General features: G+C 46.3%; 1 protein-coding gene across 3 annotated transcripts in view; it reads right to left on the reverse strand.

Annotated features, from left to right (window-relative positions):
* SUFU (SUFU negative regulator of hedgehog signaling) overlaps positions 1–24366 on the reverse strand; it is a 130789-nt gene that overhangs the window by 68539 nt on the left and 37884 nt on the right. The window lies entirely within an intron of this gene.

A 24366-nucleotide genomic window follows, 5' to 3' on the forward strand; every position in this document is an offset into this window, starting at 1 on the left:
GGGAGGAAACATGTTTCTAGTTCTGAGTTGGGACATTTCAGTGGGGACTAGTCAGGCACCTGAAGCCAATGTCACTTTGGGAGAAAGTCCATCTTTTAGGGAGTGTTGAGGAGGAAGTATTGTGGCAAGGTTTTAAGTAGTCTGAGGCTAAGACATTGTGGAATGTTAAATGGATCCCTGATGCATGAGAGCAGAGTGCAGGTGACGCCGCCAAAACTTTAAATTAAATGCAGTTTAACATATAGTTGCAGAAGTAAAGGAATTTTTCACATTGATCTCACCACCACTACCACCCAGAATGTGTCATTTATCTCCATATAAGTGGCTTTTCTTGAGCATGGTTTTAATATTCAGTTTTGTTTTGTTTTTTTTAAATGTGGCAGTTCTTCATCTATAAATTAGATTTATTGTAGATTTTCAGAAGCGATTTGCCGTTTTGAACAGCTACCACCATTTGGGAAGCATTAAGTACAGATGAAAGGCGCAACTCTGTAATATGTTAGCCATAATTTAAAAAAACAACCTGCACTGTATTTCCAAGTATGCTCACTAATAGATTAAGGATAATCTTATGACCACACCTGATATATGAACTAGACACCTAAACTTAACTCTAAAACAGTCCAGCAAACACAGTCATAGCAAATTGTTACTCAAAGGTAAATAAAACTGTAGTATAAAGAATAAAATCTCTTTCAAGTCCATCTGATGGCCACACTAATTTAAATAATTTAGGGATGATGAAATTAACCCTAATGATGGTACAATGTATACGTGGCTGTCTAGCATTTAACAGATGGACTGGTAAGAGGGAAAGCAACAATGTCATCTGCAGGGTTTGTTGGCAGCATTGGTCTATAATTCCATTTTCAGCTTGAGTTGAATGTATTTTGGGAACAGCTCCCACAACGAATTAATAGAATTTAAAAAACATGATGTATGTGCATTACGTAAAAAATAATGAGAGCTCTCCCTCCAGTGTGTTTCTCTTCTGCAGTTTGGTTTTGCACTCACTTACCTTCTGTCTGGAAAATGGAAACAGTAGGGAACTGCCATAGCTTAGGGAATATAAAGTGGTACAAAACTGCAGAATACGTCACATTGTGCTGCCTGCCAAAGACATGCACCGTAGACAAGATGCCTTAGGAAGAATTAAATCCCAGGAGCACAATTAAACAATGCCTCCGCTGCAGGGATTCAAATTGGGCTCTTAGAAAGAAGGGGGCCTAGACAGAAGGTTCTCTAAGAAAAATGTGTGAAAAAAACAGATCAGCAGTACCATAAGTACTGCTGGGCCTTTGTGGTTTGAAAACTGAGTTCCTAAGGACAGAACAGTGACTGATCTTGTATTTTCAACCTGCTGGTCAACCAAAAAAAAGAAAAAAAAAGTTCTTTATTGCACAGCTCAAGCTTAATGACTTCAGAAGTCCAGTCTGTTTTTATATCCAAATTATGTTTAATGAGCCTTTCAACAGAGTCCAACCAATTCATACAAGTTAAAGATTATAAAGACCTCACTGATCATCCAGTTCGCCCTGACAGCAGGCTCAAGGGATAAGGGGTGGGCCCTGTAATACTCTACCAGTAGAAAGAGGATTCAGGCTTTCCCTCAGCATTAAAAACTGTCATTCAATTCTACTCAGAGTAGGGTTAGGCAACATGGGAAAGCGACCGAGGCTGATTTATATTATAGCTTCCATGGGTAGACAATTAAAGATACTAGTTTTTCTAGTGCAGAGTAAGCTCTAGATAATATGACAACTTACACATTCCTGGAATAGCAGTGATAAGAGTGCAGCTAATATATTCTAGCATTCACATCTATTCTACTGTAGAATTTTAACCATTTCCTAAATATATTAAAAGTAATTGTCTTTGCCTCTGTGCCTCCTTTACCCTTTCTCCTGTCTGTCAGATCATTTATTTCTTTGTTAAGCATCTTGGTCTCTTTGCTGGTTTGTTCATTTTTCCTTCTTCCTCCAACCCTGTTCCTCTTTCCCTGGCTTGTGTTTTCTTCCTCCTTCCCATGCATGGTCTATCTAGGTGCTTTTACAATCCTGCATCGCTGTAGCATCTGATCACCTCCCATTTCTGGATTTATTCTCAACACCCATGTGAGAGAAGAAAGCATTACCCCGTTTTACAGATGAGGAAACTGAGGCACTGAGAAGGGTAATGGCTTGCCTGAGATCTCAGAGCAAATGTGACAGAGCCAGGAACAGAACCCGGGGCTAGACTGGAAACCAGAAACTGAATGACTATTACAGGAATACCAAATGTCTGCTGATTGGAACACTGCAACGTCCCTACCCGAGCCACTGAATTTAGCATGCCATCAAAGTTGGATTGACACAGTGGAACCTGTGGACTTCACTCACTCACATACATGTTGGCTATTATTGTGACAACTTGGGGCTGCAAACCCAGTGAGACACTGAAACCAGGGCTGGCGCTACCATTTTTGCCGCCCCAAGCAAAAAAACCACAAGCCACCCAGACTGTGCCGCCCCAAGAATGGACGGAATGTCACCCCTTAGCGTGTGCTGCCCTAGGCACGTGCTTCCTCTGCTGGTGCCTGGAGCCGGCCCTGACTGAAACCCTCAAGTCTCAGCTGAGACGACTGCAAGAGCACTTTATATGAACTCAGCAGCATCGGCCCACTAACCTTCCTTCACCTCCTGCCCTGTTCCCAACCACCACCTTCATGCTCTGTCTTCTACCCCAGCCTCAAAAGCCACTCAGCCTTACTCCTACAGGCGCCTCTCAGTTTGTCTGCTCAAGTGTCCTTTGCTTCCTACCATCTGGGCTTGGGGATATTCTCTCATCACACACCACTCCCTAAAATAACCAGGTGAAAGGGGTTGGCAGGACACCATCCCCTCTCCTTTCCATGGACAGAAAGCGAGGCGTCTGGCGTAGCAGCAGTTAATAGGAGTCCTACTCAGGCTCAGACTCAGAGAGCACTTGGCTCCCCACTCTCAGGCAATGCTAGTCATGCCTATTTGGCTAGGTGTCCTGCAGTGAACCAGCACTCCAGCAGATCCATAGGATTTCCCACAGGTGAGCCTACAGAAAACAGCTGTGCATTGTACAGTTAACAAGGCAATATACTGAGGTCATGCTGTCACTTTTTATGTACCACTTTACCTAACACTGGACCTCGCACCCACTGACCAGCTGGGGGGCTGCAGGCATTTTGCACCTGCACTATTTGGAGAAAGAATGGAACATGTTTTAAAGTTACCCCTAAAAGGACAGTATTTTAATGTACTATAATTAAGACGTAATGACTACACCGCCTCTCTCCGGTGGGAGAAAAAAGGGTAATCCCACATGAATCCCTTAAAAAAAAAAAAAAAAAAAAAAAAAGACGACTTCAAGTTTACATTTTTCTTCTAGTTTTTTAAATAGATTCTTTGGATTACATGGATCAGTCTCTCTTATGTCTGCAACTTAGGTCTGAAGGAACACACCTTTTTTCTGATCTAGGATATCCAATGTTGAAAATTATAAAGCGAGTTATAAAGTAAGCTGCATGGACACTTTTCAAAGACGCCATAATAGAGGCCCAATTTAAATGTATACCCCAAATTAAAAAACACAGTAAAAGAACTAAAGAAGAGCCACTGTGGCTTAACAGCCATGTAAAAGAAGCAGTGGGAGATAAAAAGGCATCTTTTAAAAAGTGGAAGTCAAATCCTAGTGAGGTAAATAGAAAGGAGCATAAACACTGCCAAAATAAGTGTAAAAATGTAATAAGAAAAGCCAAAAAGGAGTTTGAAAACAGCTAGCCAAAAGCTCAAAAGGTAATAACAAAATACATCAGTAAAATCAGAAGCAGGAAGCCTGCTAACCAACCAGTGGGACCCCTGGACGATCGAGATACAAAAGGAGCACTTAAAGACGATAAAGTCATTGCGGAGAAACTGAATTCTTGGCTTCAGTCTTCACGGCTGAGGATGTTAGGGAGATTCCCAGACCTGAGACGGCTTTTGTAGGTGACAAATCCGAGGAACTGTCACAGATTGAAGTGTCACTAGAGGAGGTTTTAGAATTAATTGATAAACAGTAACAAGTCACCGGGACCAGATGGCATTCACCCAAGAGTTCTGAAAGAACTCAAATGTGAAATTGCGGAACTATGGTTTGTAACCCGTCCTTTAAATCAGCTTCTGTACCCAATGACTGGAAGATAGCAAATATAACGCCAATATTTAAAAAGGGCTCTAGAGGTGATCCCGGCAATTACAGACCGGTAAGTCTAAGGTCAGTACCGGGCAAATTAGTTGAAACAATCGTAAAGAATAAAATTGACAGGCACATAGAAGAACATAAATTGTTGGGCAAAAGTCAACATGGTTTCTGTAAAGGGAAATCATGTCTTACTAATCTATTAGAGTTCTTTGAAGGGGTCAACAAACATGTGGACAAGGGGGATCCCGTGGACATAGTGTACTTAGATTTCTAGAAAGCCTTTGATAAGGTTCCTCACCAAAGGCTCTTACTTAAATTAAGTGGTCATGGGATAAGAGGGAAGATCCTATCATGGATTGAGAACTGGTTAAAAGACAGGGAACAAAGGGTAGGAATAAATGGTAAATTTTCAGAATGGAGAGGGGTAACTAGTGGTGTTCCGCAAGGGTCAGTCCTAGGACCAATCCTATTCAACTTATTTATAAATGATCTGGAGAAAGGGGTAAAAAGTGAGGTGGCAAAGTTTGCAGATGATACTAAACTGCTCAAGATAGTTAAGACCAAAGCAGACTGTGAAGAACTTCAAAAAGATCTCACAAAACTAAATGATTGGGCAACAAAATGGCAAATGAAATTTAATGTGGATAAATGTAAAATAATGCACATTGGGAAAAATAACCCCAACTATACATACAATATGATGGGGGCTAATTTACCTACAACTAATCAGGAAAAAGACCTTGGAGTCATTGTGGATAGTTCTCTGAAGACGTCCACGCAGTGTGCAGCGGCAGTCAAAAAAGCAAACAGGGATTTGTAGGGATTAATTAAAAAGGGGATAGTGCATAAGACGGAGAATATCTTATTGCCCTTATATAAATCCATGGTATGCCCACATCTCGAATCCTGCGTACAGATGTAGTCTCCTCATCTCAAAAAAGATATATCGATATTAGAAAAGGTTCAGAGAAGGGCAACTAAAATGATTCGGGGTTTGGAACGGGTCCCATATGAGGAGAGATTAAAGAGGCTAGGACTCTTCAGCTTGGAAAAGAGGAGACTAAGGGGGGATATTATAGAGGTATATAAAATCATGAGTGATGTGGAGAAAGTGAATAAGGAAAAGTTATTTACTTGTTCCCATAATATAAGAAAAGACGGTTACTCACCGTTGTAACTGTTGTTCTTCGAGATGTGTTGCTCATATCCATTCCATTAGGTGTGCGCGCGCCGCGTGCACGATCGTCGGAAGATTTTTACCCTAGCAACACCGGCGGGTCGGCTGTGGAGCCCCCTAGAGTGGCGCCTTCATGGCGCTGAATATATACCCCAGCCGACCCGGCGCCCCCTCAGTTCCTTCTTGCCGGCTACTCCGACAGTGGGGACGGGGGGCGGGTTTGGAATGGATATGAGCAACACATCTCGAAGAACAACAGTTACAACGGTGAGTAACCGTCTTTTCTTCTTCGAGTGCTTGCTCATATCCATTCCATTAGGTGACTCCCAAGCCCAACTTAGGTGGTGGGGTCGGAGTGAGACATTGCTGTGTGCAAAACCGCTGATCCGAATGCAGCATCGTCCCTGGACTGCTGCACTAGTGCATAGTGAGCTGTAAACGTGTGGACTGATGACCAAACCGCCGCTCTACAAATGTCCTGGATCGGAACTTGCGCCAGGAAAGCAGTCGAGGAAGCTTGGGCCCTCGTGGAGTGAGCGGTGAGGTGCGGTGCTGAGACACCTGCCAGGTCATAGCAAGTCCGGATGCAAGACGTAATCCAGGAGGATAGGCGTTGTGAGGAGACCGGTGAGCCTTTCATTCGGTCGGCCACTGCAACGAAGAGTTGCGTCGTCTTTCTAAAGTGCTTTGTGCGGTCAATATAGAAGGCCAGGGCCCTGCGTACGTCCAGGGAATGCAAACGTTGATCCTGGCGAGTGGCATGTGGTTTGGGATAAAAGACCGGGAGAAATATGTCCTGGTTGATATGAAAAGGAGAAACCACCTTAGGGAGAAAGGCCGGATGTGGACGAAGCTGCACTTTATCCTTATGAAAAACTGTGTAAGGGGGCTCAGATGTAAGCGCCCTGAGTTCAGAAACGCGCCTTGCTGAGGTGATGGCTACGAGGAAGGCTGTCTTCCAGGATAGGTACAGAAGTGAACAGGTGGCCAGTGGCTCGAATGGAGGACCTGTGAGCTTGGAGAGAACCAGGTTGAGGTCCCACGTCGGGACTGGCTGACGTTGTTGAGGGTACGTCCGGTCTAAGCCCTTGAGGAATCTAACGACCATCGGGTTAGAGAATACCGAGGACGCGAGTTCCCCTGGGTGAAAGGCCGATATAGCGGCCAGGTGAACTCTAATTGAAGATATCGCCAACCCCTGTTGTTTTAGGGAGAGGAGATAGTCCAAAATGAGAGGAATGGATGCCTGCAACGGGGATGTGGCTCGTTGTTCGCACCAACAGGAGAACCGTTTCCACTTGGCCAGGTACGTGGTCCGTGTTGAGGGCTTCCTACTGCTCAGCAGAATCTGTTGGACAGAGTGCGAGCACTGCTGCTCTGCCTGGGTGAACCATGGAGCAGCCACGCTGTGAGGTGGAGTGATTGCAGGTCGGGGTGACGCAACCGGCCGTGGTCCTGAGAGATGAGATCCGGACACAACGGAAGCGGGATCGGTGTCTGAACCGAGAGCTCCAACAGTGTGGTGTACCAATGTTGTCTCGGCCACGCAGGAGCGATCAGAATTACCTGTGCCTGGTCTCTGCGCAGTTTGAGCAGTACCTTGTGGACCAGAGGGAACGGAGGGAAGGCATAAAACAGGTGGTCTTTCCAGGGAAGTAGAAAGGCATCCGAGAGGGAGCCCGGAGCTCGACCTTGTAGGGAGCAGAACACGTGGCACTTCCTGTTGTCTCGAGATGCAAACAGGTCTATCTGGGGAAACCCCCACCTCTGGAAGATGGAATGTATGATGTCCGGACGGATAGACCACTCGTGCGTTTGGAAGGACCTGCTGAGCCGGTCCGCTAGAGTGTTCTGGACTCCAGGGAGGAACGATGCCGTGAGATGGATTGAGTGGGCGATGCAGAAGTCCCACAGGCGAATGGCCTCTTGGCATAGAATTGACGAACGTGCTCCTCCTTGCTTGTTGATGTAGAACATGGCCGTGGTGTTGTCGATGAGAACTAACACACAGCGGCCACGTAGGAGATTGAGGAATGCCTGGCACGCCAGGCGTACCGCCATCAGTTCCCGAACATTGATGTGTAGGGCTAACTGGGATGCAGTCCACAGGCCCTGGGTATGGTGTTCGTTGAGATGGGCGCCCCAACCCAGAGATGACGCGTCTGTGACCAGGTGCAGAGAGGGTTGTGGGGCGTGAAATGGCATCCCCTCGCAGACCACATTGTGATCCAGCCACCAGGTGAGGGAGGCCAGGACCGAGTTCGGGACCGTGACCACCATGTTCAGGCTGTCCCGATGTGGACGGTATATTGATGACACCCAGGTTTGAAGCGGGCGAAGCCGAAGTCTGGCATGCCTGGTTACGTACGTGCAGGAAGCCATGTGACCCAGCAGGGTAAGGCACGACCTCACCGTGGTAGTTGGGAAGGCCTTGAGCCCTTGAATGAGGTTCGTGATGGTGCCAAAGCGGTTGTCTGGCAGGATGGCTTGTGCACGTCTGGAGTCTAGAACTGCGCCGATGAATTCTATTCTCTGGGTAGGTTCTAGAGTGGATTTGTCCTTGTTGAGTAGGATGCCCAACTCGTTGAATGTGTGCACTATTCTGTGGACGTGAGCTTGAACTTGCTCCTTGGTGCGACCGCGCACCAGCCAGTCGTCTAGGTACGGGAACACCTGTATCCCTTGCCGACGAAGGTACGCTGCCACGACAGCCATACATTTCGTGAACACCCTTGGGGCCGAGGATAGGCCGAAGGGAAGGACTGTAAATTGGTAGTGCACCGTGTTTACCACGAATCGCAGGAAGCGTCTGTGAGGTGGGTAAATTGAGATGTGTAAGTATGCGTCTTTCATGTCGAGGGCGGCGAACCAGTCTCCAGGATCGAGGGAAGGGATAATGGCCCCCAAAGAGACCATGCGGAACTTCAACTTTATTACGAATTTGTTGAGTCCGCGCAAGTCCAAGATGGGTCGCAGACCTCCTTTGGACTTGGGGATCAGGAAGTAACGGGAATAAAATCCCCTGTCCTTTAACTCTATCGGAACCTCCTCTATGGCCCCCATGGCCAGGAGCGTAGAAACCTCCTGTATAAGAAGTTGCTCGTGAGAAGGGTCCCTGAAGAGGGACGGGGAAGGGGGGGAGGAGGGGGGGATGGAAGAAAACTGGATAGCGTATCCCCTCTCCACCGTGCGGAGGACCCAACGGTCCGAAGTTATAAGGGACCAAGCACGGTGGAAGTGGGAGAGGCGATCCCGAAAGGAGGGAGCTGGATCCTGGGGGATGACTGAGGCGCCGTCCTCGACCGCACCTTCAAAAGTTCTGTCTAGGACCTGAAGGTGGTCTTGGTGGCCCTTGGTTCTGACCGGGTTGAGGGCCAGCCCATCTTCTCCTACCACCTCGCCCTCGCCTTCTGGCAGGGTCCTGTCTCTGACGAGGTGGAGGGGGGTAAAAACGTTGAGGCTGGGGCCTAAATGGTCTGCGCTGGGGACCCGCAACATGCATCCCCAAGGAGCGCATGATTGTCCTGGAGTCTTTGAGGCTCTGCAATCGAGAGTCCGTCTTCTCCGAGAACAACCCCTGTCCTTCAAAGGGCAAATCCTGTAGGGTCTGCTGTAATTCAGGGGGCAAACCCGAAACTTGGAGCCAGGAGGTCCTGCGCATAGCGATACCTGCGGCCAGGGTTCTTGCGGCCGAGTCCGCTATGTCCAGGGAGGCCTGTAAGGAGGTCCGAGCCACCTTCTTACCCTCCTCAACCATGGCTCCAAACTCTTCCCTGGACTCTTGGGGAATCAACTCCTTAAACTTCCCCATAGAGTTCCAGGAGTTGAAATTGTAGCGGCTCAGTAGCGCCTGTTGATTCGCCGCTCTAAGTTGTAGCCCTCCGGCTGAGTAAACCTTACGGCCAAACAGATCAAGCCGCTTAGCCTCTTTTGATTTTGGCGCTGCAGCCTGCTGGCCGTGGCGCTCTCGTGCATTCACTGATTCCACCACCAGTGAACACGGTTGGGGGTGGGTGTACAAGTACCCATAGTCCTTAGATGGGACAAAGTATTTCCTTTCCACCCCTCTCGCTGTGGGTGGAATGGAGGCAGGAGTTTGCCATATCGTATCCGCATTCGTTTGGATCGTGCGGATCAAGGGTAACGCCACCCTCGATGGGGCATCCGATCCAAGGATATTCACGATCGGGTCGTGCACCTCCACTATCTCCTCCGCCTGCAGGTCCATATTACGGGCCATCCTACGCAGGAGATCCTGGTGAGCCCGAAGATCTATCGGAGGGGGACCCGTGCATGAAGTGCCTGCCACTGCCTCGTCCGGAGAGGAGGAGGAGGATGCCTCCGGTGGTACTGGATCCAAGGGGGGGTCCCGGTCCCCCTGCTCTTGGGTCGGAGCGTCACCTGCACTTGGGTCCATGGTGTCGGGTGGTGTAGACACAGAAGCCTCCACGCCTCCAGGCGGAGGCCGAGAGGTGGTGGATTCTGGGGCCCTTCTGACCGAGTGACCCGAGCGAGAGGTCGATGGTAATGAAGCCCCTTGCTCCTGGTGGTACGCCCACGGGGTCCAAAACAACCAGTGAGATGGTCCATGAGAGTGGTCCTCTGCCCTCTCCTGCCAATGGCCCAAGTCTCGTTCCTCGGCCTGCCCCTGAGGGGGGTATGCCGATCTCGACAGGTCCTCCGAGGAGCGAGACACCGATCTTGACGGCCATGGCGGTGTCGCGAAAGATGAAACGATCCCCGTGGTCTGCGGTGCCGCACGGTGCCGGTCCGGAGATGATCTATCTCTGTGCGGTGCCGGCGATCGGTGCCGGGACCGCGACCGGTGCCGATGACCTCGTCGGTGCCGGGAGTCAGATCTGGACCTCGACGAGGACCTAGAGTATGCTCGGTGCCGGGAGCGGCCCCTCGACGTCGAGCGTCGACCGTAGCGGTGCCGAGAACTACGTCTCGACGTTGACCGGTGCCGACGATCATATCGGTGCCGAGACGTAGAGCGGTGCCGCGAAGAAGATCTTGGCCGCGAGTACGACCGGTGCCGAGACGATATTCGGTGCCGGGACTGCGAGCGGCGTGGGGACCTGCTTCGGGACCTGGATCGGCGCCGAGGTTCCAGCCCTTGTGATGGAGGGCGCATCAAGGCAGGTTTCCCTCTTGACTGTACCGGGCGAGTCAACGGTGCAGTCGGTGCCGGTGGTTGAGGCGGTGCGGGCTCCGTGAGAGCTATTAAGTCTCTCGCCGCCGCGAAGGTCTCTGGAGTCGACGGGAGACACTGTATCACCGCCGGCCTCGGTGGAGACGCTATTTGCACCGGACTCGACGGCCTCGGCGCCGGAGTCGACGGTGCTGGAGGCGCTTGCTTCCGTTGCTCTACCGGCGGACGCGGCTCTACCCCCGGCACTGGGGGAGCCGGCGTCTTCGGCACGGATGTCCCCGTCTTATGGGCTTTTTTATGCCCTGGGGATAATGACCGGCGCCGAGGCACTTGCTGCGCTTGCGGTGCCGACGAGGTCCGGTGCCGGGGAGGCTTGTCTGACGCCACTCGCGTGGTCATCATAGCCGGTGCCGCCGGGGCACTGCGCACCGAGGTGCTAGGTGCCGGAGTCTGGCCCGTAGAAGGAGTGTCCGGGCTGAGTGCCGCCTCCATTAGGAGTTGCCTGAGCCGAAAGTCCCGCTCCTTCTTGGTTCTTGGTTTGAAGGCCTTACAGATCTTGCATTTATCTGTTTGGTGGGACTCTCCCAGGCACTTCAAACAGGAGTCGTGCGGGTCGCTCGTGGGCATAGGCTTAGCGCAGGAGGCGCACTGCTTGAAGCCGGGAGCGTTGGGCATGAGCCCGGGCCCGCGGCCGGGGGAGAAAGGGGGAGACGACCCCCTTAACCCCCTGAACTACAATAACAACTATAACAACTTTTTAACTATAAACACTAGAACTACAACTATAACTATAACTTCGAATGACTAAGTAAGCTAGGGAGAGTGGAGGACAGCTATGCCGCGCTCCACAGTTCCAACGACCGTCAGGGGCGGTAAGAAGGAACTGAGGGGGCGCCGGGTCGGCTGGGGTATATATTCAGCGCCATGAAGGCGCCACTCTAGGGGGCTCCACAGCCGACCCGCCGGTGTTGCTAGGGTAAAAATCTTCCGACGATCGTGCACGCGGCACGCGCACACCTAATGGAATGGATATGAGCAAGCACTCGAAGAAGAACTAGGGGACACCAAAATAAATTAATGGCCAGCAGGTTTAAAACAAATAAAAGGAAGTTCTTTTTCACACCGGGCACAGTCAATTTGTGGAACTCCTTGCCTGAGGAGGTTGTGAAGGCTAGGGCTAACAGGGTTAAAAGAGAACTGGATAAATTCATGGAGGTTAAGTCCATTAATGGCTATTAGCCAGGATGGGTAAGGAATGGGGTCCCTAGCCTCTGTTTGGTCAGAGGGTGGCGATGGACGGCAGGAGAGAGATTACTTGTTAGGTTCACTCCCTCTGGGGTACCTGGCATTGGTCACTGTCGGAAGACAGGATACTGGGCTGGATGGACCTTTGGTCTGACCCAGTATGGCCGTTCTTATGTTCATGTCGTTCTGCTCCCTTATTAACATTAAGAAAGGCCTGAGAGCCCCCAGGAGCGGCGCCAAACATGTTCAGCCCACTTCTGTTCCCTTTGCACACTCCTGCCTCTTCAGTTTCAGCTTTGCTGTTACAGATCCAGGGAAGAACACACACAAACTGAGCATGAGACAGGAAGTGTAAGTGACTCAACTAGGGCTGGTGAACAAAATTAGGTTTTCAATTAAAATAAAATATTTTGACCCAAAATCCAAAGAATTTTGGTTTGGAAATGCTTCCCTGGCACACCATAGGAGCTGTAGATTGGTTAGCAAATGTCCCTACTCTCCACCGTGTGTCAGGCTCCCCAGATCGAGAACATCTTCCATCATGCACCATGCTAAGACACTCCCACTATATACCAACTCCCCTTTCTAAGAGGGGAAACCATGGTGCATCATGGGAGCTATAGTGCAACCAGGGGCTGCAGGGGGAACATGAGACTGACACACACAAATTACAACTCTTACAAGGCATCACAGCAGCCTTTCCAAAAAAATAAATATTTTTGGTTTTGGCCAAAATGTTTGTGATTTCAAGTTTCCACAGAAAAATTGAAATCTTCCAAGGGAAAAAACAAACATTTTTTAACCAGCTCTACTATCAAACCAGAGTGTAGCTGTTTTCACACCAAATTCTTTCAAAAAAATGTCTAAATATTTGGGATTAGAAAATTTTCTAACTTTTGGTCAGCAATGTTTTTAAAATGGCACACGGTGAAGGTTCATCACTGTAGAAATCGAAAGAACTAATTCTTGAGCCTCCCTTGAAGAGTAATCAAGCAGATTTAGGATTTTGCTCGTTGTTAAAGTCAATAAAGATGTTTCCATGCAATTATAAACATTAAATGAAAACAGATTTAAACAATTCTGTGCAACAATGTTCTGCCATTAGGCTTGTGCATAAGAACCTGAAGTTACCAGGAATGAGAAACTATAAACAAAGGTGCAAGTGTAAGAGGAAATGCAAGAAGTTAGTATATGTGTCAGTGAGATCTAATTTTTTCCTGTTAATCTGTTTGATACATAAAAATGATTAACCGGACCACAAAATATCCTTTGAGAGTCTGTCCCAAGTGTCCTAAAATTATGTCCACAAGCCTCTATTAAAAAAGAAAGCAGAACAGTCCAGTTTTCATTAACTCTGTGGTTACAACCTCAGAACACAAACTACTGCAGTTTCTCTCTGGATGAGCAAAAAGAACGAGGAGTACTTGACTTGTGGCACCTTAGAGACTAACAAATGTATTTGAGCATAAGCTTTCGTGGGCTAAAACCCACTTCATCGGCTGCATGAGGATGGATGAAGGGTGTCAATGCAGACTAGCAGGTTTTCAGGGCTGCTGCTGCCACCATTTGCTCAGTCCCTCAGTTTCCTGGTGTCACGGAGTCACCGGCCAATGCTCTGGAATTACTCCATATGAAGCCAGTCAGGACTCTGGGGGAAGCATGCCTCCTCTCTGTGAGCATACTGTCTCCAGGGCAAGAAGCTTACGCAGCTTCAACCTTCCTGGGCCTGACCTTGGAGCATTCACCCCTTCTCACACCGTGCGCTTCCCACAGCGAGTCCGCACAGGCAGGGCTCCTGGGGAAGCCAGAGGGCCCTGCACCCCCAACTTCGCAGTCCAGCCCCCTGCCTTGACAAGACCAAGTACTGATTTTGCCCCAGATCCCTAAGTGGCCCCCCTCAAGGATTGAACTCACAACCCTAGGTTTAGCAGGCCAATGCTCAAACCACTGAGCTATCCCTCCCCCTATTCTGTGTTGTAACTGAAATCAATATATCTGAAAATGTAGAAAACACCCAAAAATATTTAAATAGTCTATTAGAAAAATTAATCGCGCGATTAAACAATAATCACTTGGCAGCCCTAGTTTAAACCCTGTTTTTACACAGCTCACTCATTAACAATATGATCTATTCTACACCCTTAAGAAGGGTAGGAAGTGCTTGCTTTTTTTTGGACCTGTGGCTTTTGGAGTTTGCTACATTTACCCCAAGCAGGCTGTGAGCAGTTCTCATCTGCTTGGGAATCCTTATACTCTTAGTCAATCCTTCCCCTGGATTTGAGTGGCTGGCAAAGCCTCAACACACCAGTTCAACTCAAAGCCCCAGGTATCGGCAGAACGAAGATCGGTAGCTTGTGGCAACAATGCACAACTCACTCAATAATGCCCCTGAAAAGCTGCTCCTACTGCCTCTTGGACTTGACTTTATGCCTGCAGGGCTTCTCTACTGCTGAGGCAGAGGGAACCCCCTAGAGAGGTGCGATAGTGGAGGACCCAGAGGGTCAGAGCTTCAATGCTCAGCTGATTCCTCAGCTGAGAACGGGAGGAGCAGAGCCAGAAGATGAAAGGACCTTGCTACTGCACAAAAACAAATAAAAGTTAAAACTATAAAACCAAGGGGCCGAGAGAAGTTGAACTGCCAACTTGTTCTACCAATGGAGGTAGAATTTCTGGTTTTCTGAGCTGATGGGTGAGTTTAGAGTCCTGGAGCTTCAAGCAACAAGACTGGTGCCCCCCGGGTGACAGGCATTACCCACTTACTATGAATGAGGGAAGCTGTGCAGCAGAAAGTGAACTTAATCCAAAATCCTTGATAGTTTAATTCAGAGGTCCCTAAACTGTGGGGCATACCCCCCTAGGGGGGCACAGAGGAGTTTTTGGGCAGGGAGGGGGCACAGCAGGGGCAGGGTGCTCCGCTCCCAGCTCTGCTCTGGCCCCGCCCCCAACTCAGTCCCCAGCCTCAGCCCCAGATCGTGGCCCAGCCACGGCTCCGCACTTTTCCCTGGCCAGGTCCCAGCCCCACCTCCAGCCTAGGCCATGGCTCTGTTCCCAGCCCAGGCCCACCCCCAGCTGTGGCCCCAGCCTCGTCGCCCTTACTCCTGTCCGTCTCCTGTCCCCCCACACCCCACAAGCCATGGCCCCACTCCCGGCACGGTGTGGTCGGGGTAAGGAGGCACATGAGCCTGAAAAGTTCAGGGACCACTGGTTTAATTGCATTTATGCTCTCAGGAATAGCAAAAGTGGCAATATTGCATGAACTGCAAAATTCTGTGAAGCAACATTCTCTGTGTAATCTTATACAGTGTTTAAATCTATATTTGTTTGTGATTTCCTGATTAGCATCTGACTAAAGTCTTTGAGATGTATCATCAAAATCAATATGCTGCTGTAAACTAGTCATGCTAAATGAAACAAGAAGGATGGCCCAGCGGCTAGGGCGCTAACCTAGGACTTGTGGGGCCTGGGTTCTAAGTCTCAGCTCCACCACAGTCTGAGACCCCTTTGACAAATTGCTTAGCGTCTCTTTGCCTCAGTACCCCATCTGCAAAATAGGGGATCAGCATTTCTTTACCGCCCGGGGTGTTCAGATGACAATTACAGATTGCGAGGTCTTCAGAGAGTGAATTGTTTCATATATCATATCTAGAGGTAACTCAGAAGCAGTCCCCGATATTGTATTTTCTGTTCCAGGCATGACTGTTACGATTACCTGTATTATGGTAGTGCCCAGAATGTGCTATGTGCTGGCTGCACAAAGAAACAGTCCTTACCCTGAAGAGTTCACAAACTAGGAAGGAAATCTGACAGTTGTCACAGCCATTGCACCTTCTTATCTGCCTCCTCTTCATGGACAGTGAGACCAAAAAAAGCTAGAAAACTACAATTGCATGGGGAGAGGGGAGGGGCAAATAAATAAAAAAATTTAAAAAAGCAGAGCTGTAATAAAACCCCCTTCGGTGCGCTCTTCCCAGAAAATTCACAATGTCAAAACAGTAGAGAAAAATGTTTGATATCAAAGACTAAACGCAACAGTAATAAGGCTTCATGAGAGTCCTATAGTAATTCTATCAGGGAAGCAGATAGGTGTTTAGCCCCCTCCCCAACTCGGATCTCTGTAAAAAATAAAATAAATAAATATGCAGAACTGAATCCTGGGACCCAAATAGACACCCTAAGGCTTTACCTACTCTCAACGTTCTTAGTTTCCCCACCATTACTAGGGCAGGGCCAGCTCCGCTGGTGGGGATATTAACATAGCTAAGCCTGTGGTGTTTTGACCACCATCTCATCTAGACTACTTCGAGCAGGGTTAGATGATTAGTTAAAATGCCAACAGGCAGTCTTTTCATCCCTGGAGCTTCATGGGTAGTTGAACCAGTGGGAAATTAAGAGAAAAAGCTTAGCACAGACATAGCGTAAGTGTATTGTATACGTAACTCTTGGAATCGTTTATTTCGGGAGAGTGCACATATCCAGCCCTACAAAATTTAGACTCTGAATCATTCTACATATAGCCAAATAATTTTTCTTTAGTCTTTTTAACGCTGTCTGTCTGCTTGACAACTCTGGAGGCAGAAATGCTCTATTCTAGATCACTGGCAACATTAACACAAGCTTCCCTCTATACTACCACACAAGCCTAGTCTCACATATGCAGGGAGCGAGAGGGTAGTTCTATCTGCATACAATCAGTGTTTGGCCATCTCTCCTGCGAGTCTCAACAACGATGTCAATACAGGATTTTTTTTGAGGGGGTGGCGGGCGGAGAGATGTAAAACGATCCCTCTAACAGGAACTGGGCTTTGACCCAAATGATTTCACATGGACCACTACATAGCTATCAGTAGGGCAGCCTGTGCAGGGGCTCAAGCCCCCACTCCCCACCCAATAGTCAGCAGGGGCACAGAACTAGCTCTCTTGCTCTCCCTGACGCAGCCAAGTCCTTGTGGATATATTTGTTGAGGTGGCTCCACGGCCCATGGCTTTTCGTTGAAATGGTGAGTGTATTGCTGTTTACTTCTATGCATATGATGTGATGTACGTGCGAGTGTTGATATGGTTTAATGTGTATAGTGTGTATGTGTTTACCATGCCCCTCCAAAAGCAGTCAAATTTAAATTCCTGCACACGCTCCTTGATCGTGATCGGTTTTGGCCATGACCAACTTGGGCTAAATTGGAAACAGGGACTTTAACTTATGTTTCCACACCCCTTCACAGAACTGAACCGTGCAGTCTACTTACACGGCTGAACGCTACTCACCTAAGGCAAACAACTGGCCCACAGTATATTTTATAAGAACTTCACTGTGTAAAAATTCCAATGTTTATCTGCAAAGTTAACTGCATAACTGGTTTGTTAAAACAAAATTTATAAGTAGATTTAGTCTTTTGTGGAGTTGAAACACAGCTAATCCCCTCCATTTCTAATCTAAAATTCTGAAATGCTGCAGGGAAGCCAGGGCCAGTTCTACACTGGAAACTGAATAGATGTTTCAGAACCATAGCAACCAGTAAAAAATGATAAATGAGTCTGGGGTTTATATATGCTTTTTTTAAAAAAAAAAGTCAGAAAAATAATACGAATAATTAGGCAACTCTTTGGCTTTATTCATCCTACTGGGAGGAAATAAGCAACATTTTATAAAAGCTAGACAAAACTCATTTGTATTCAGGGAAGCACCATTTTACAGAAGAACGTGCCTGCATAAAAGAGCATTTAAAAACATGCATGTAAGGACCCAGTCATTCGGACAGAGCATAGACTTGTAGATACTAGTGACTATGAGGGAAAGTGTCTAGTGATTAGAGCAGGACTCTAGGAGCCAAGATCTTTTGAAGTCTGACTACTTTAGGTTGTATGACCTTAATCAAATTACTTAATCTAAATGAGTCTCTTTCAACAGTAAAAATTAACATGCCCACCATAAAGCAGGTTGAGGCAGTCAAGTGATGTTACTACTCATTGGAAATGGGATTAAGATGAATTTGGGCAATCCTCGTTTTAGTTGTATTTGTTGTTTTTAAAGAGATGCTGAGACAGCTCCCATTGACTTTAACACAGTTGTAGGAGTTCTGCACCTCTGGGGAAAAAAGAGCACCTTACATTATGCCTAAATAGGTCACTCTCTTCAGATCCAAACAACAGTGATAACTTCTTAAATCAGTTACATGCACAGAAGCAAAATTCTCCACCTTGCTAGTATGAAGCATGTTCTGCCAGGCAGGTAAGTGCCATGGAAGCTCTAACTGTCAGTTCCTCAAATAGCAACATTTGTTACCGGCAGCTCAGAGCCACTCAAAGCTGTGAAATTCTTTCCTACAGTAACTTTGGAAAAGGAGAACCTAATAAATTATTTCTTAATCTTTAAAAACAAAAACAAAAAAACACTAAAAAGGATGAAATTCTCACTGATCACTAGAAACAAGGGCCAAGACATGTCAATAGGATAGGGTTTTCTGAATCTGAATTCCTTTGTATTAATTTTTGTGGTTGTCCGGATGACACTGTTATTGACATGTGTGATTGGTATGGTAGAATCAATTCTATGTAGTAAATTTTAAGAAATGTAACAGTTTAATACATATCAAAGAATAATTCAGTGACAACAATAATCTAAGTCTTAAGAGACTAGAGCTCTACTTATAAAAGCAACTTCCCTCCATGAGGTAAATTAACAACCAAGATCCACATTAAGCTTTAGCACAGGAGCACAGGCTGCCCTACTTAATCAAAGTCTTCCTTTTTATCATCACCTGTATTAGCCTAGGAGCCCCATGCATGGGCCAGGACTGCAAAGTGCTAGCCGTTGTACAAACACAGAAAAGACAGTCCCTGTCCCAAGGAGCTTACAACCTAGTGTTTATTGCAACAAAGAGCTTGTACAAAGAGACATATTTTGTCCATCATATGAATGACTAGATACATCATAAGTCTTAAATACTAGTGTTCAATATTTAAAATAATTATTTTAAAACTCATTTACAGATATCAACTTTCAAACAATTTGCAAGTAGGAAAACCACAAGGAAAGTTTAAGTGTGCTTAATCCATAGAGGTCTCCCTTTTAAAAACCTGATTTGCTGCTAATATTTTTGAAGTCAGTTTGATTTAAGAAACTGACAAACATTCATTGTTATAAACTTCACAGACAACTAGTATGATGCATGCTCTCCCTTGCTATTTTTATGTTGCGTTTATGGATGTACCTTTTACTGGCAAATCTTTCCAAAATCCAACTGCTTGCATGCTGTAGGACTATCAATGGTTTTCTCAGGCCAAAAAACATGGAAACTGTACAAGTTCTCAGATAGCCAATAGGTTAATCTTTGTGCTACATGAATACAGTACTACTTTCATGTGGCAATTAGGTAGATTATTGAAAACAATTAGACTTGACTTGAGAATGAAGGTATTGCATAGTTTCACTTAAAAAACTAAATCACGTTCAAAAGTGGTAAACTATTTTATAACTGCAGCATAAAGTTAACCACAAACCTAAAAGGCCTTGAACAGATTTTCCATTGGAGCAGTGTTCCCTCCTCTCCTCCCCCTCAGTTTGGACTGAGGCATAAATCTGTTCTACCATGAGATATTCCCAATGTAGCCATGAACCATGACGAGTTAAGGTCACTGAATGGTGAACAGTTTCATTTAAAAAACAAAAACAAAAAATCCTAGAAACTTTGAAACTAAAAATAACAGAGTTGGAATTTGTGGTCATGGTCAAACAGTGATAAAATCAAGAACAGATAAAGCCACAAATAGAACTAAGATTTGCAGACTTGGTTTTGTTGAAGCAGGGGAGCCAGTGCTATTTAATCAGAAGCACAAAGCATCAAGTGTTTGTTACAGTGAACAGAAAAGCCAAAGCTTCAAGAATTCTAAAATTCAGTGCAGAAGAAGACAGATTGTCTAAAGTAAAGCAGCAATGCAGAAAAAGTAAAAGAAACAGAGAAGTGCGACACTTGTGTGCTTAAAAGTGTTCATCATAAAATCTAATGCGACTCGGGTGAGAGCACAGGTGCCACCTGTGATAGGCGTTCTAGAATCATAGGTAATGTGGTAATGCTATTTTAAACAGTAGTTGGTTGAATTTTTCCCCCTCTATCCTTCATATGAAACTACTCAGGAACAGTGAGAGTATAACATCATCCCATGCCCCCACACCCTATAGGATGTGGTAAAGTACACCTAAAATAACAAAAAACTGACTTTTATTCACAGGTATGATCTAGCATGTTGTGCACTAACATGCCCGTGGGGACCCTATTGGGGTCCACAAAGTTCCCTAGTGTGGGTCTGAAACATGACTGCATGCACAAGGGCCAGTTAGTGTGCACTAAAATTTAAACCCCTCTAGTGCAGACGAGCCCTAATTCATTAACTGGCCCAATAGCTTTGGAGCCCATTACCAGATGTGGCTTTGAGACCACCATCCATACCCTGGGCTAGTTTTATCTTTTCTACTTATTCAGAGAGTGAAGGGCGGAGCATTAATCAAGTTGTTTTGGTTCAGCAAATGCTTTAAAAGGTCATTTGTAAATTTAAAACCTCCATAGGTTTACAAAGTACTATTAATTTGATATCCAGGTCCTTACCCATGCTGATCACAGTGGCATTTGATAGCCACACCATACAACTGGGTGGGCAAAGAGTTCTGAGTAGGAAACATTTGAGCATAAAAGAAAACGCTGTTAGTGCCATAACGTGCCTTGGGCAGATTGTGTTTCAAGGAGAAAAAAACCTACTCTGAAATGAGTGTTTTAATATTCAGTGTATGGCATTAAAGTTTTGCCCAAGACCAAGGAAGGGAGAAAAGCAGGACAAAGCAGAATTATCCATTTCAGCTTTGCAAAGTGATCAAGACAAGCTGAATATATTCTCATTACCCCGGGGGGGGGGAGGGAGAAGGACCATTAGTGTCAGTTTCCCGCTCCTCCCCAAGTACCACAGAGGAGGCTAGAGGTGGGCTAAACGACACGAGATACAGCTGCTCTGAGCTGCCAGTCATCATTATTTGTATTATCATATCGCCTCGGAGTCCCACAGAGGAGGTGGCTGGTGGGACTGAATGGGAGTGGAGCAAAGTACGGAGTTGTATCAGGTGCAGGGGCAAGAGACTGAGCTGAGAGGGGAAGGGGCGGATGCATTTAGATACACAAGTAATACCTGGGGAGACTGGTGGGAAGAAGAAGAAATCCACCACTGAGCATGCCCTATGCCAAATCCATTTCAAATGTGTCTGTCAGCGCTCTGACCTGAGGTCTAAGATTGAGAGAGATGGGTCTGAGCTTTTCAGCTACAGTAAGGTAATTCAGAGACCGTTATTTACACCAGAAAAGCAAGCAATAGACTTTGCAGAACAAGCTTTGTAGCAAAATAAACTCTAGTTTGATTACTCATTGAGCAACACACAATTTCCTTCTATTTTGGGAAAGGGATGGCCTCTTTAATGCTTAGTTATAGCCTCACAATTGCAAGCTTAGCTGCTACCACGAGGGACCGTTTACTTTGCAAGTTAATCCTTGATTTACATAGACAATTAAAAAAAGTAAGACCCCCAACACAGTCTATTAAAAACATCTGAAGCATATCTGGAACACAAGTCATGAGGGCTATAAAGACAGCACCAATCTGAATCAACACAGGATAATACTGTTAGTCTGTATCTACAAAAACAACAAGGAGTCTGGTGGCACCTTAAAGATGCATCTGAAGAAGTGAGGTTTTTACCCATGAAAGCTTATGCCCAAATAAATCTGTTAGTGTTTAAGGTGCCACCAGACTCCTTGTTGTTTTTACAGGATAATACTGAATGTCATGGACCAATTAAATGTGAAGTACGTGGCAAAGATGAAAAACAGAAATTTATGAAGACATAAATGCTCTTTCCAGAGAATACTGAAAGCTGGTTTTATGGTTTCAGGTCTGAAAGATGGAGTTATGTATTTTGCAGAAAGCATGAAAAGTCGTCTTGTAGGGAATCTGTTCTAAATGGCTTACCACCAATTACATGTACACAAGCTGTCTGCTGCTCACGCGAAATGCACAGAAACAGAAAATGTCACTTTGTCCACACGAAATTCCTATTACTGGATTGCTCCAAGAAATGCAGCATGAAGAGATTCAGAAGTTTGTCTCTTTGAGTAATATTGTTTACATGGCCAGTAAGTATTTTTTTTTAATCGTGTCAAAACACTACTGTGCACACTCCTCCTGGGGAGAGAATAAGAATAAACAAGTGACGGCTATGAGTCACATGACTTAATGCACAAGTGAAAGCGCTCAGACACTACACTGATAAGCATGGTATGAGAACTTATAGTGTTTAGGGATTTGAAATGCTGCAAAAATGGCCTTAAATCTTGGACCAAATAATATTAACATCGATAAGTGAGACATTAGAGGCAATTGCAAAGTCAGAGGCAAACATCTCAGAAATGCACACAAAAAAAAGGTAGTCTTATTAATGCATCCCCTGACAGCAAATGCTTTAGAGTTGCGTATATCAGATTTAGGTGGGGAATCTTGTACTCTGACCCAGACTCTGAATCTGGGACAGCTGATGGGAATCACATGGAATAAAACTGCTTTAGGAGTTGTGAGGAACCAAGGCAAAAAATCTCAAATAAGAACAACTGGACCGGAATTTCAATGGCACAACAGTGAAAATGGGCCTGCACACCTCTTCAATAGCCAAATTTAGAGACGATGTCTTCATTCCACCCGGCATCAAGCAACATTCTTAAAATCATAAGTGATTTGTGCGTAGATTGTTCAGTTGAGTCAGCATTTGAAAGAAAGCGACCATGTGAGTACTGCCACTGAGTGCAGGGGTGTTGCACTCATGATCAGCAGCAATGGAGTTAATGGTGATCATATTTTTTCTGGACTCCTCCAACTTAAAAGTCAGTCATCTGACTGAAAAAACAGCACAGAATCAGAGAAGTTACTGAGCAATTTATTAACTGGCAGAGAAACAGTTACAAATCTGTGTGTGCTTAGCTGCTTTGTAATCACAGATTTAGGAAGCTACTTTAATAGGGAAGAACCCCCAAACTGGATCAAAAAGGCAATCACTATTTGCACAATCGCTCCACACAATCACATGTATAAACACAATGTGAATTAATAGTCTACCCAACAGGCCATTCGTAGAACTGGAAGGGACCCCGAGAGGTCATCTAGTCCAGCCCCCTGCACTCATAGCAGGACTAAGTTATCTAGATCAGGGGTTCTCAACCTTTTTCTTTCTTTCTGAGCCTCCCCCCCCCCCCCCCGGCACCCCCCCCACCCAATGTGCTATAAAAACTCCATGGCCCACCTGTGCCACAACAACTGTTTTTCTCATATCCAGTAGATTAAAAGACAGGGCTGGCATTAGGGGGCAGCAAACAGGGAATTGCCGGGGGGCCCCATGCCACAGGGGTCCCCACAAAGCTAAGTTGGTTGGGCTTTGGCTTTCTGCCCAGGGCACCAGTAAGTCTGATGCCAGCCCTGCTTTCTAGTTTATTTTGGCAGACCTCCTGAAACCTGCTTGCAGCTCCACAGGGGCCATGGACTCCCTGGTTGAGAGCCGCTAATCTAGACCATCCCTGACAGGTGTTTGTCTAACCTGCTCTTAAAAATCCCCAATGATGGAGATTCTACAACCTCCCGAGGCAATTTATTCCAGTGCTTAACCACCCTGACAGTTGGGAAGTTTTTCCTAATGTCAACCTAAACGGCCCTTGCTGCAATTTAAGCCCATTGCTTCTTGTCCTATCCTCAGAGGTTAAGGAGAACAATTTTTCTCCCTCCTCCTTGTAACCACCTTTTATGTTAAGTTCAGTTATATTGTACAACATAGGAAAGTTGACATTTCCTAGGAGATCTTCTATATCACTGACACAGCCCTGAGGATTTCCATTTGTCTCAGCTTTAACCCCTGCCTCCGTAAGACCTCATATCACAGCCATCTTCTTCCATCACTAAGCAGCTCCTCATTTGTCTAGAGGAGTAACTAAAAGGTAATCCCAAAGACTCCCTTTCCTATCAAGGCCTAACCATTCTGTACCTTCAAGCAGCTTACGATAGGGGGAACCTAGATCACCTGTACAGTAGCACAGAGATCTACCAATAGGCTGGTGAAAGCAACACATTTATTTTGACCAAACAGCATTTTCACACAAGACCGATCGAGACTAAAATGGCAGAGATTTACTTGAATAAATACAAGATTCAAATCCAGCACTTTGACATTCACGTAACCCATCACAGTTAGGGTATGTCTACACCCAGCCGCTAGTTCGGCGGCTGGCAATCGAAGTTCTGGGTTCGACTTATCGCGTCTTGTCTGGACGCGATAAGTTGAACCCGGAAGTGCTCGCCGTCGACTGCGGTACTCCAGCTCGGCGAGAGGAGTACCGCGGAGTCGACGGGGGAGCCTGCCTGCCGCGTGTGGACCGAGGTAAGATCGAACTAAGGTACTTCGAACTTCAGCTACGTTATTCACGTAGCTGAAGTTGCGTACCTTAGTTCGATTTGGGGGGTGAGTGTAGACCAAGCCTTAGAGTGATAGAAAACAAGGCAGGAATTGTTTAATGGTACAGTA

The sequence above is a fragment of the Trachemys scripta genome, chromosome 7, assembly GCF_013100865.1.
Source record: "Trachemys scripta elegans isolate TJP31775 chromosome 7, CAS_Tse_1.0, whole genome shotgun sequence".
Taxonomy (NCBI): Eukaryota; Metazoa; Chordata; order Testudines; family Emydidae; genus Trachemys; species Trachemys scripta.